General features: G+C 42.2%; 1 protein-coding gene across 5 annotated transcripts in view; it reads right to left on the reverse strand.

The window, feature by feature from the left end:
- LOC146492317 (histone deacetylase 4-like) overlaps positions 1-9,914 on the reverse strand; it is a 92,247-nt gene extending 82,333 nt beyond the window's left edge. The window contains exon 1 of one of the 5 annotated variants that reach the window (XM_085151026.1): positions 9,038-9,914. The gene's annotated coding sequence lies outside the window, so the exon portion shown is untranslated. The other 4 variants (XM_085151029.1, XM_085151024.1, XM_085151027.1 and 1 more) reach the window with 4 other exon arrangements.
- Positions 9,915-12,807: the final 2,893 nt, after the last annotated feature.

The raw sequence follows: 12,807 nt of genomic DNA on the forward strand, positions 1-12,807 counted from the left end.
GCTGGTCACAGAAAACCGAGCATACAAAGTAAACTAAGCTAAACTGGGAAACAATGACCTAAAACTCACACAGACACAGGGAGCTCCACACAGCAAGAGGGACGACACAACACTGACTCAGAGAAACAGGGTTTAAATACACCGGGAAGTAACGAGGGGGATGAGACACAGGAGGAGAGCACAGCTGGGAGAAATCAGGACTGATGAGACAAGGGAGCAAAGTAGGATACACTCACATGAGACACAGACCTTCAAAGTAAAACAGGAAATAGCACAGACCCAAACTAGACTAGGGGAGACAGCGCAACTAAGAAACACAGACAACACCAACAACAAAGAGACACAGAGGGGAGCTACTAAATACTCAGAGAACTAAACAGAGTACAAGAAAACCAAACTAAGACACTGAAGAATAAGCTGGGACAACAAAGAGAACTGAGAACATAATACAAAAAGCTCAGAGGCACAAGAAAGTCAAAACACTGGGTCACTGACCAGGACCGTGACATAATGATTGCAGGGGAAGCTCTTTATAAGCTGTGAAACTTATTAAAGTCTTTGGCGGGTCTATTGTGGGCCCCGGGCCTTACGTTTGACACCCCTGATATGAACAAAGCAGGAGCTCTGGTACTCTATTCGATCCAGATATTACAGACAGTTATATAATCCGTGATATTTACAGTAGAGCTGGGCGATAGAACGATAACGATATGTATTGAGAAATAACTTTTTCTCGATAGAAAAGTTAAACTATTGCGATAGACCTCATCTCTTTTTCCTCTTAAAAAAAAAAGAAAAAAAAGAACAGCCAATCCAAATTAAGTAGCGCAGAGCCGAACCAATTACAGCCGCAGCGGCACGTCACGTGACTTGTTACGTACAGCACAAGTGCCATGCACATGTGTATTTGTTTGGGAAGCAGCCAGCCGCCGTGCCGCCCGGGTAATGGAGGAAATGAGTGTGCCGAGAACCGAGAGCGTGAGCGAAGGTTACCGAAGAGAAAACCGATGATGGTTCCAACGCCGGAGAGATTGTCGAACGGAAGAGCCACAGAAGTTCTGTAGTGTGAAGGTATTTCGGCTTTTTCAAGTCTGACAAAAACAGAGTAGCGCACTGTAAATTGTGCCGAAAGCAAGTCTGGAAATACAATAAAGCGGTGCATGCTCAGTCTCTGACTGGAAGCACTAATTCCTCATTCGGCTTTTGTCGACTAAAGTAACTGTTACACTGTTTGAAAAGCTCAGCTATACAACAAGGAGAGATCGAGAATTTCCTTTTAGTTCTCAGTTTATTTGATATTGACAAAAGTTAGTCAATTTTGTTCTTCTGTAAAACAAACTAAGATTTATTTTTAGAATTAATATTTTGTTTCTAAGTGGAATTGACAATTTAGTCTGTTTCGTTTGTTCTGTTTTGAAACTTAGACGCTTTAGCGGCTGCCTTTTGTGTAGTTTGCAATATTTGCCGTTATTTATCTGAAAAAGTCTCATGTTCCTTAAGTACATCTACCCTGTTGAACTTATTATGGGAAATAAATATTTAAATCAAAACAAGCTGCTGATTATTTCACATTTTACTTGTGAGCAACGGCACATTTAAATCTTACAAATATAGTTATTTGGCTGATATCGTGATATATATCGTTATCGCCTGAAATGAAAAAAACATATCGTGATATGAAAAAATCTCCTATCGCCCAGCTCGACTGTATTGTTCTCAGGTCTGTACACAAGATGACTGCAAGGACTGCTGCTAGTATCACAAACAACACGTGCATCCTTTAAATGTCTCGCACTCGCAGTTATTTACAGCGCTGATCTTATAGTGACTTCCATACGGATGTGCCAGCTGCTGACTGAGGACATATCACTTACATTACAGACAGATTTAGCTTGGTCATCTATAATTGTTGCTATAACTCTAGCAACATGCGTTTGTAAGTAGAAGTTAACTACAGCTAATAAAGCATCTTTTAGGTCTTTTATGGCATAACAACAGATTGAGGCCCAAAAACAGCCAAAGCAGGTTTGCACAATTAATCCTTTCTCATGCTTGCAAATAAATCAGCTGTTTAATGAACTAATGGTTTCACTTTGTAAACAGTCTTAATGAGAATAAACAACTTTCACAATGCTGGAAAGTCTTCTGGCTGCAGGGATACGAAACCCTGGACATTTGCAAACATTTCCAACCTTAGCAAATCATCAAATCCTGCTCCTAGAAATGCACCAGTGAGTTTTCAGAGTAAAATACAGAGTTCCAAGAAGTCAATGCAACCCCGGGTTCAATGATACACTGCAAGGAGCTGTAAACCAATCAGGCAATAAATAGCTTTTCCTTGAGATAGCGTCTTTTTGACGGAGGTGCGCTGGGGATTTCACAAAATTCCCCAGTAGGATGCACTGCGTTCACGGCAGAAATTGGTGGAAAGATCCCATTAAAAAGCAAAAGAGAAAATGATTGTGTTATTTGCCTGGTAGGAGGCTCTTCTTTGTTTTTTGGAGGTAACTGATTTGTCTTCCTGTTGCTTCTGGAAATATACGACTGTTCTTTTCTTTGTTTACGGAGAGTGGCCTGGATTCCTTGGGCCCGGAGCACCGGTGTCAGATGTAATAACAGCTCGGCCCTAAAGTATCAAGTCGACTTTACTACTAGTACAAAATTCAAGGGGCCAGACTGCCCGGGGGTGAGGTTGAAAGATTTGGCCGCAGAGACACGAGGGGGTATGGGGGCAGCGCCCTTGTGTGTGTGTGTGTTTGTGTGTTTGCAGAGGTCTCAACCGTCCTCTGAAGCAGGATGGGATGTGCATGCGAGTGTGTGTGTATGCATTAAAAGGAAAGGAGGGGGGGTAGGGGGGGGACTCTCAAGACAAGAGGGCCAGACACTGCAGCCGCAGGACAAATTGCCCCCCCCCCCCCCCCCCCCAAACCAAAAAAAAGTCGGTCACTGCACAGCTCACGCACACTTGCGCTTTGTGATGGAAAAGCAAAGCAAGGATTGGTGGAGGGAGGGCACAGGCGGGCAGGGTAGGGTGGGGGGGGGACTGTGTGTGTCATGCTGACACTCCAGGGGGGCTTCATGCAACACCAATCCCCCCGGGGCATCTCATCTGTCTCGGGAGGGGTACTCATGTGTGTGTGTGTGCGTATATCCCATAGGCCATTGTCCCTAAAAACGAGCTTGCTTGATGCAGGGTGACAGATCTGGGGAGACAAGCCCTGAAGCCCAGAGTGAGCAAAGAGTGAAAAAAACAGAGTGATGCTTCAAAATTACACCAGTATTAGCAAAAGAGAAGCATGTAAGATAAGAATAACCCTCAAAAGAAATTTAATATGCACATCACAGCTACAGATGACAGCCACAAAAAGGTGGGTACACACAGTTCCTCCTCTTTCAGCCCAAACTCTCAAACACGACAAACGGCTTCATTCACCTTCCCAAACTAACGTTTCCCCATAAGAACTATTTCGTGCGGAAGGCGACACTTTAAATCGACCCCTAACGCGTTGCTCTGATGTCGCTTTAACGGCTCCGTACGCCCCCATTCACAAAAAAACAGAAAGATTGACGCATGCAGAGAATTACCACCGCCCATCCCGAACCATTCACACACACTCACACACAAACACACACTCACGCGGGCCCCTACCTTCATTTCAAGCAATTTTTCCTTCCTCGCCATTAGCACCGGGAAAAAGCGACAAAATGCGCACGAGCTCAGTGTTTTATCGCGTTAAAGCCTTTGGCTCTATAAATAGCTCAGCAACAATCGGCATAATAAACACCCCCCCCACACACACACACACACACACACACACTTCTCCTGCCTCTCCCCCCTTCTCTCCTTGTTGCCAACACACTTCCCGCCCGCAAATAGTGCAATAAAACCGTGAAGGATATTTTGTAGCTAAATCGTTACAAGTCGCAAAAAGAAACGGAAAAGACAAAAATAATAATTCCTCCCAGGATTCAGATGTGACTCAGACTCTGAGGGGAGTCGTTTAAAACGTTCAATCGCGAGCGAGAGAGCGAAAGCGAAGATGAGCGGAGTGAAAACTTCAGCCGGACGTGGTTTTTCGTGAAGCCTGCCCGTGCATCGCATCCCTGCCTTGGATATCAACATCAAAGCGAGGCTACACATTCAGCCAAAGCGGCCACAGGCACACCAAAACAGCTCACCTATACACGGGCCGGGGGGAGGCCAGTCGTCCCAGCATGTGTCCCAAAGCGGCTGCCCTTTTTTTAAAAGAAAAAAGAAAAATAAATCTCTCCCATGTTAGCACTCCGAGGGGTTTTTCTCCTCTTTTCCTCAACGCAGGAGGACGGGAAGAAAAAAATCATCTCCTGACAGATTCCGCCATACTGGATTTTTGTTACAGCCCCAGCGTCACATGGAGCGCCCCTGCATTCACCAGAGGCGGGGTCAGGCTGATGAAAATGTGATCATCTACGAGCAGACAGCGTGGTATGTGTGTGTGTGTCTGTGTGTGTGGCAGGTTGGATAAATGCGTGTGATTCTGGCCGAGGAAAAGAACTTTTTCTGGGGCGTGTCCTGTATTGTAATATCCGTGCATGCGGTTCCCCGAGCGTCATATACACGCATTACCTTGTTTTTATAACTTTGTGCAGCTTTATGAGCCAGCTATAGATGTGCATGCACACACTTTACACTTTTACTGCGTTTTTATGGAATCACGGGATCATTATCCCCTTCCTGTAGTGCACTATAATTAGACACTATTGCAGTTTGTTGCACCCCCCCCTAAAAATATTGGATTTATTATCCTTTATTTTATTATTACTATCCTGAGGCAGCTATGCTACCTTATGACATTTATCATGATGGTCTGCTCCACGTGATCACAGCTATATATAGCCTGTACATCTTCAGGCCAAACGTTTATGTGTTTATGTGGATGACGACATGTGTGTAGACATATGCATTGCCATCATTTTGTGATGCTCGCATAATGGCAATAAAGAGTCTTGGATGTTTCATTTTTCTGGGTTGTGATCATTATATCTCTAATCTGCTCTTTCCTGTTCTGCTGATTGACTTCTATAAATGACTTTTTCTAATAACCTTATCTTAGTTTATAGCAGCTTTATCTGCCTTAGTGTCATTACTACACTCCAAGAAGGTTCTAGTAGCAGTACTGCAGTGCTATTGGCCAATAGAGTTTTAAACTGGTATCTGGGCACTTATGTAAAAGCAATACTTGTTGCTGCAACAGAACAACACTGATGTCAATCTGTAGACTGAGTTCCAGTCAGCGTACTGAAATCAAAAGCAGAAAGAGACCAAATCCTCAACAGTAACCGAACATTTCATAACGCGTTATTAATCTATTTATGTTGTAGTTACTGTGTGACAGCAGTTTTCTGCCTGTAATGCAATATTTATAACCTTACTTCAGTTGCTCAACGGCAGCAAAATGGAACAAACATTTTTATCCAATTCCCGTGCATTGCAACGTGAAACGCCCTCCATGCTGCCTGCTCTAATCCAATATACTTTTATTTCCATTACTCTGTATTTGATTGTGCATCTCAGCAGCCACCCACAGGCAAACCTGCAACACTGCTGCCTGCCTCAGCTGACTCAATTACTGTAATATGCTAACCAGTCTCTATATAGGCTACATCTGACGGCGGAGACAGCGTTATTATTCACCCAGTGTGAGCAGACTACAGAGCTCTGCTGTGATTTCAGCTGCTCTAATAACCCTGAGGCGGCTTCGGTGGCTCGCTGAAGTCTACGGAGACGTTTTGGAAAGATTTGATTCTGAAATTGTTATTCAGGAAAGGAAAGAAGCTCGTTTTTTATTTTCATGAACATTGCTCCAACACAAATATTTTCAATATATTTGAAGGAGAAATGTTGATTGTTGTTGTCTCCCAGGCTGTCGTGTGACGTGCAATCATTTTAGCCGTCACATCAAGCAAATAAGCCATTATTTATCTAGTATGTAGATGTTTTAGCATCTTTGATTTGAATTTTCCCAACATGACTGAACTGTCAATATTTGGGTCAAGTTAAAATCTTCAAATATTTTATCTACCTCCAGGTTTTATATAGCTCCAGGCTTCATCAGTAAAGCACCTGTTCTAAACTTTTTTACCCATGACCTTGAAGAACGACACTCATCGGCCACTTATTGCCATGTACACCTGTTCAGCTGCTTGTCAGCACAAATGTTTTATCAGCCAATCACAGGGCAGCAACTCAGTGCTTTTAGGCACTGCTGAACTGGAAACTGAGGCTTCACTTCACACAGGCTCACAAAAATTGCACAAATTAAAGACTGAAAAAAGTTCTTTATTTCTGCTGTGACAGGTGGTAGGCTCACAATTTGGCATAGACTAACATGAAAGCATCTATGCTGCATCAACAGTTCAGGCTGGTGCTGCAGTGATGCTGTGGGGATATTTCCTTGGCACACTTTGGGTCTCTTACTATCAACTGAGGATAATTTAAACGTCACAGGCTACCTGAGTATTGTTCCTACCGTGTCATACCTTTACAACCACAGTGTTGTGATTGTTACACAATATATGTTAAATGTGTTAAATTACTCTACCTTTTATTACTTTTACCTAAGCTCAATTATAGTTTCGTTCCAGCTAACAGGCTTTTCAGATAAGGTTACTTTTATTTAACACATTCCTTCTTCCTCTTTCAGTTTATTTGCACCATTTATAAATTTAAAGTACTTTTAATATTGGCTATTTGGCTAGCATTAACAGTTAGCCTACTTTTACATTAGCCCGCTATTTAATGTGTTTGTTTGTTTGTTTTTGTTGAATTCTTCACCTGTTACATTTTCAAACATAATTAATCAACAGTTGCAAATCTTTCGCTCCTTTTAGGTAATTCAGTTGATTATGTGTATAATTGACACATAACTTTAGATATGTTCTTCTAGGTGGCCTGCTATTTAGCATGCAATATTTTTATCTAATATTAGCGTAACTATTTTAGCAAACATACACAAAATTTGTCACATGCTTTAAATTATTGTGTATTTTTCTATTTTATCTCCAAGTAATTTATAATAATTTAGAATTACACAGCATCATACTGGTAGTTTCTTTTATCATTAATGTTGCATGGAGTTGGTTCATTATCATTTTTCATTTGCTCTCCTCTACGGGGAGATCAGAGGTCAGGGTCCACCAGCGAGTCCTCGCCTTGCTCAAGGGCACCTCAGCCGGGGCAGATGCTTAATTGCCCCAGCTGACCTTCTCTTTCTCACTGTCAAGGTTTTCACCGCCGTCAGAAGACCTTCTTTATTAGTTTTAACTCGGGCCCAGCTTTGTGCTGCTCCACTACGACTTGCATTTATTAATCAAGGTCGCTCCTCCTTTGCAGCAGGCCCCTGAGGGACAGCTGTATCCATAGAAACAAAAGATGATAATTTAGGGATGAGCTAGGGAGTTTCAGTTACGTAAGGCAGTCGGACTTGGAGGCATCTCTGATATGCTCGTGTAAGGTCTTTGGAGCTGTTGACCTTCTTTCTCTTTATGTATGCAGACATAAGATACATTTACCATCTAATTACAGAACTTAGACATGACTTTCCAGTTTAATTAATATCTTTCAGGGCCAACTGCAAAACCATACCTTTCTCTACGATATAAAAAATTAATAGAAAATAGAAAGGCAACTACCAAAAGTTTTTTTTTTTTTAAAAAAGTCAAGTTAAGAGTGAAAAATAATGCTAATGGCTGGTCTGACTAAACGTTTGTATCACATGACAGTCTATCCAGTAGTTTATTACTTTTGTCTTGAGCAAAATGACGCGTTTTGTTGGTAGCTGAGCAAATGTAACGAATAAACAGCTATAAAAGCTGTGTTAATAAGAAGAATCATGGCTCTCGGTATATTTGGAAGGTAATATGCCCTCATTGTCTCAAACTCTGCACAAAAGCACAGAGTTTATACTCGTGTTGTCAGGGAGCACAAATTGCTCTTGGACATCTGCATCTGTATTGTTTGTGTACAAGCTTTTGCTGACGCAGACATGCATAAAACAGTCAAACGTGCGCGTACGAGCAAGTGTGTGAGTGCGTCCAGGGCAATGATGTCAAAGCAGGGATTAGATTGGCTTATATTGCCCAGAGCAGCACATTTGCAATTCAGCGAACACACTCGAGTTGCCAAATCACTGATTGTGTTAACTGTTTTGCATCCAGGGGAGCAGCCATCGCCTCCTTCCACTTTAGAGTTTAGGTCACGAGTGCTTCTTTGGAGCATGATGTGTTTAAAAGCATCGGTCCAAAGAACCTTACATGGTTCTGGCTAAAAACACAGATCCTCAGTAATGTTGTTCCAAAAATACACCATGTTTTTTGGCCAGAGGCTGGGAAGAGGAGTAGTAATCAGGCTAGAAAGTCAACAGGCTGGTGAGCGTGCAGGGCCTGCGCAAACCTCGGCTGTGCTACCACAGCAGACACATCACACACGGGCTGTGGACCAGACCACTTGCAGTGCACACACAACTGGCTGTTAGTGGTTTGTGAAGGGAAGCCGTCGTCTCACCCAGCACGGTCCCACATGAGTCAGTCGCAGCGTGCAGACAAAGCTCGCCGACCTCAGTGTCATAAAGAACCTCGGCAGCCGCGGAGAAAGCACTTCTGAACATCCTCACACCGCATTTGGCAGCGCGCGATCGGACTGCGCAGCCACAACTTCTAACGTATCGGTGGAATTATGGCGTCTGCAACTTTTTCTCTGCGTGTTAGGCTGCGTGCGTGTAGAAAAAAAAGACATGAGGCTCTTCCAGGTTTCCTTGAAACAGGAGCGTTTAAGAGAGAAAAGAGCAAATGAAGCCATAAAGAGTTGTTGTTAAAAAGAAGCAGAGCCGAGGCTTCTTACAGTCGAGCCAGTTAGTCTAAAAGTTTCCATCAAAGCCACGCTGAGCTGCATGCAGTAATTACTTCTCACACAGCAACAGCTCCCAGGCCTTATTACTGATACTGTTTTTATGTGCGTGTGCATGTGTGTGTAAAAGGTGCATGTACTGCACGCGCTCACTCGTGGCAGACGAATATGCCTCCACGTCCCATTCAGGCAGAGTGTGCGTTTCCATGTGTGTGTAATAGCACCCCAGATTGTCCTGCTTTTTACACATAAACCAGCTCGCTTGACGGGTCGCTCTCGGTCTAGCTGTCCTGATGACGGCAGAGGGGAGCCCACCCAGCAGGATGTTCCAGAGCATCTGGGTGTTAAAAACAAAAAGCAGACTTAAAAGCTTTTCTGAAGAGCACTGCTAGCAAGACAAAAAATCCACTGCGTCATTTCCAAACCTTAAAAACAAATCAGGCCATTTATTGGCACAGTTCACAAGATAAATCTGAGATATTGTGAGAGTCAATAAAGTAACTGGTCTGATCATTTTTGGCTTTTTGGTGGTTTCAAATTGGAGCCTTTGACTAATTCTTCTGACATGAGGTCAAATTGACTTATTTTCCTACTGAGCAGCAGTTATCATTAGCGATCCACATCATTTTCATAAGCAGTCCATGACATATGAGCTGTAGAAATTAGAGGTGGGAATCACCATACATCCCACGATACGATATTATCGCAATACTTAACGCACGATATGATATTATTGCAATTTTTAAAAATATTTTGCGATATTCAGATTCTGTACATAAAGGTAAACTTTATCAATATTCATTTTCTCTAATATCAAAGTCTCACACTCAGTCTTTCTCTCATTTCAGTTTGATTGTTGACAAACTGAACGGTTTGTATTACAGTCTAGTCCAACTTAACTGAATCAACCATCTGGTACAATTATAGCTATTCTGAACTATGCAGTTTATGAAAACTATGCAGCCCCTTCAGCAACTGAAGAATTTGAAAGTAAATTAAAACAAAATATAATTTTACATTAAATAAAAAAGTTTTAAACTTAATTAAAATAAAACATGTCTTAAATTAAAATAAGTAAACTGTCATGTTTATTGCTGCAAAAAACAAGTGAAACACATTTGGACAGTGAAGGAATGTCAGGATTCTTGCTCAGAAAAAGGATCAACATGCTCTGAAGTCAGAGCACAAAAACCTTTTTTGTAACAAAATATCGATTCCTGCTGTCCCTGTATCCATACATTATTACAAACAAAATATCACGATACTACACAGTATCCATTTTTTCCCCACCCCTAGTAGAAATGCTGCCTTCTCTTGAACATGATAGAACCACTGGCCTTCACACACACACACACACACACACACACACACACACACACACACACACACACACACACACAAACATAGCAAAACCTTCTTTTTAAAATAAACTGCAGCTTTAAATGTGTCCACTTGCTCCACTGTTTATTAGCAGCGGTGTCGAATCAGCCAATCGCATGCCAGCAGCTCCATGCATGTGGGCATATAGACCAAAACAATCTGCTGAAGTTCAAAGTGAGAGTCAGAGTGGGGAACAAAAGTGATTTTTACATTACTTTTAATGCGATATGCTTGATATTTTATACATGGCTTTGTTTTTATGAACATCCATTCCCAGTTTACAGTCACAATTATCTCAATGTGCAGGTTTTTGGACAGGAGGAGGAAACCAAAGAGCCCAAAGGAAACTGACTCGGGCATAGCAAGAACATGCAAACTCCACGGCAAAAGGTCCCAGCCCACGAAGAGAGAGATTAAAAGCCACAACCTTCCTGCCGCGGCGCCTCCGTGGGCTCTTACGTTTGCTTTTTTGAAAAGCAAATGATGTCTAAACACTACATTTCCATCTGAACTGTAGTGAAGTGGGAGCATGAAGCAAACTGTGTGTCCAGCAATTCACGTAGCCGGTTGCTTTCCACCGCTGGTGACGTTTCACCTTGAAACCACAACCAAATATCCTGCCCCCCGGCGAACAGGAGCTTGTGGAAAATCTGTCTGAAAACCTCGAAACGTGTCATAGTAGCGGCGAGAACACGGGCGAGGCTGCAGAAAGTTTCTTTGCAGCTTATGATTGATGTTTCAGTGAACATCCTGAGACTGCATCGCATGTTTTTTTGAGGTCATGTGCTATTTCCTGTTGCTCCTGACCAAAGACTGTATAAACAGTCTAGCAGTAAGCCTGTGTATCCACCATCCCAGACTTTATTCAGTTGTATTGTCAGTATTTTCATTTAAGGACCACATGGGATTGAGAAACTGCTAAGCCTCAAAGAATGTCTACCTGCTCTTTTAAAAGGGGAAAAAATCAGTAGTTGCCATATTTTGGTATGAGAATGTGTTAATTTGATTACACTGGAAAATATCACCTCCTGGAAGAGCGTCTGCATCATCCTTCCAAAAACAGATGTCAAGCAGCTGCACTAAAAACGTCCAAAAACGGGATTCATATTGCCAATTTAATCTGACAGCGTTAGAAGCCGCACAGAACCAAAGATTATGCACGTCGGAGTCGAATGAAGTTCTTTTTATTGGCCTGACAGACCGAAAAAAGAAAAGAGAAAACAGCAAAAATGGATTTGAGAAATAAAGCGGCTGCGACCGGCGTTGTAAATAATGTCATCGAACTTTCCAGGGAGAGAAAGCCTCTTCCAGCGTTACTCATAACCCAACAGAGAGTTTATAAATCTCTCGCCTGCTGCAGATTTAAAACGTCTAAATAACGTACACCCTGATATTTCCACATCTCGCCACCACATCATGAGATGGCTGTATTTTTCCAGGAGAAAGCTTGAACACGGAGGGCCCGGGCAGCCAGTAAAACTTATTTGGGCATGCAGTCGCCGAGTCCTGCCAGCAGCATATAGCAAAAGACATAAAACTCCAACCGAAAGCCTGATGTAGACAAACTGTGCTAAGTGTTCATAAAATATCTCCAGCCAGGGAATGTTTGATGGAGGGATTAAGGAGCTCCTTTTAAAATGAGCAGACCTGCTTCGAACGCTTTTCCTGTGGTGTTATTGCATTCTGACATATGCCTTCTGTTTTAATCACAGATAGAAAAGTCAGCTTTTTCATTCCCGTTAACTGTAATTAAATGATGAATCTATTACTTAATTACTTTGGTACGGCATGAATGAAGAGGTGTGTGTGTGTGTGTGTGGGGGGGTCTTTATTTCCTGTAAAATGTCTTAAAATGCATTTAAAAGTCCAAAGTTTACACCCTCCTTCATTTTTTCTAGAGCTATCCATTGGGCCAGCCTGGAGTCTCTGCCAGACTGATTCTGGCCCCCGGGCCTTATGTTTGATACCTATGCTCAAGAATCGAGTTTCTGCTGCAGGATCAGAGGGAACATGTTGTCTTCAGTATTAAAACTCCTGCTGTTACAGGCTCACTGAAATATCCTTAAGCAGTGTCGCTTACTGTGCAGCACAATCCAGCCTAATACAGTCACATTGTGCATCATAAAACATAAACCTAATTATGATTAGGTCGACATTATTTTATGGAAACTGTCAGAATTTTATAGAAACACATAAATGAAGGCTAAAACTCACAGTCAGCATCAGTTTCACTGAACAACACCACAGCAAACCTTGCTACCATGACAATAACAATAACAATAACATCACAAATTAATTTTCCGGCAAATCAAAATCTTGCTTCACCTCCTGAACCTGTAATAACAGGTGCATAAATTAGAGTTTTGTGACCCTGCATTAAGCGTTTCACTGGAAGGCAAACTGAGGTCTAATCATGCAGGGAAGTAAGTGAAAGGACAATCGGTCAGGCTGATTATACAGCTACAATGAGGAATACGCCACGGCGATGATTTATGACACCAAAGATTGTTCTTACAAGGATGTTTGACTTTGATGTTTCTTAC

Source organism: Neolamprologus multifasciatus, chromosome 23, assembly GCF_963576455.1.
Source record: "Neolamprologus multifasciatus chromosome 23, fNeoMul1.2, whole genome shotgun sequence".
Classification (NCBI taxonomy): Eukaryota; Metazoa; Chordata; class Actinopteri; order Cichliformes; family Cichlidae; genus Neolamprologus; species Neolamprologus multifasciatus.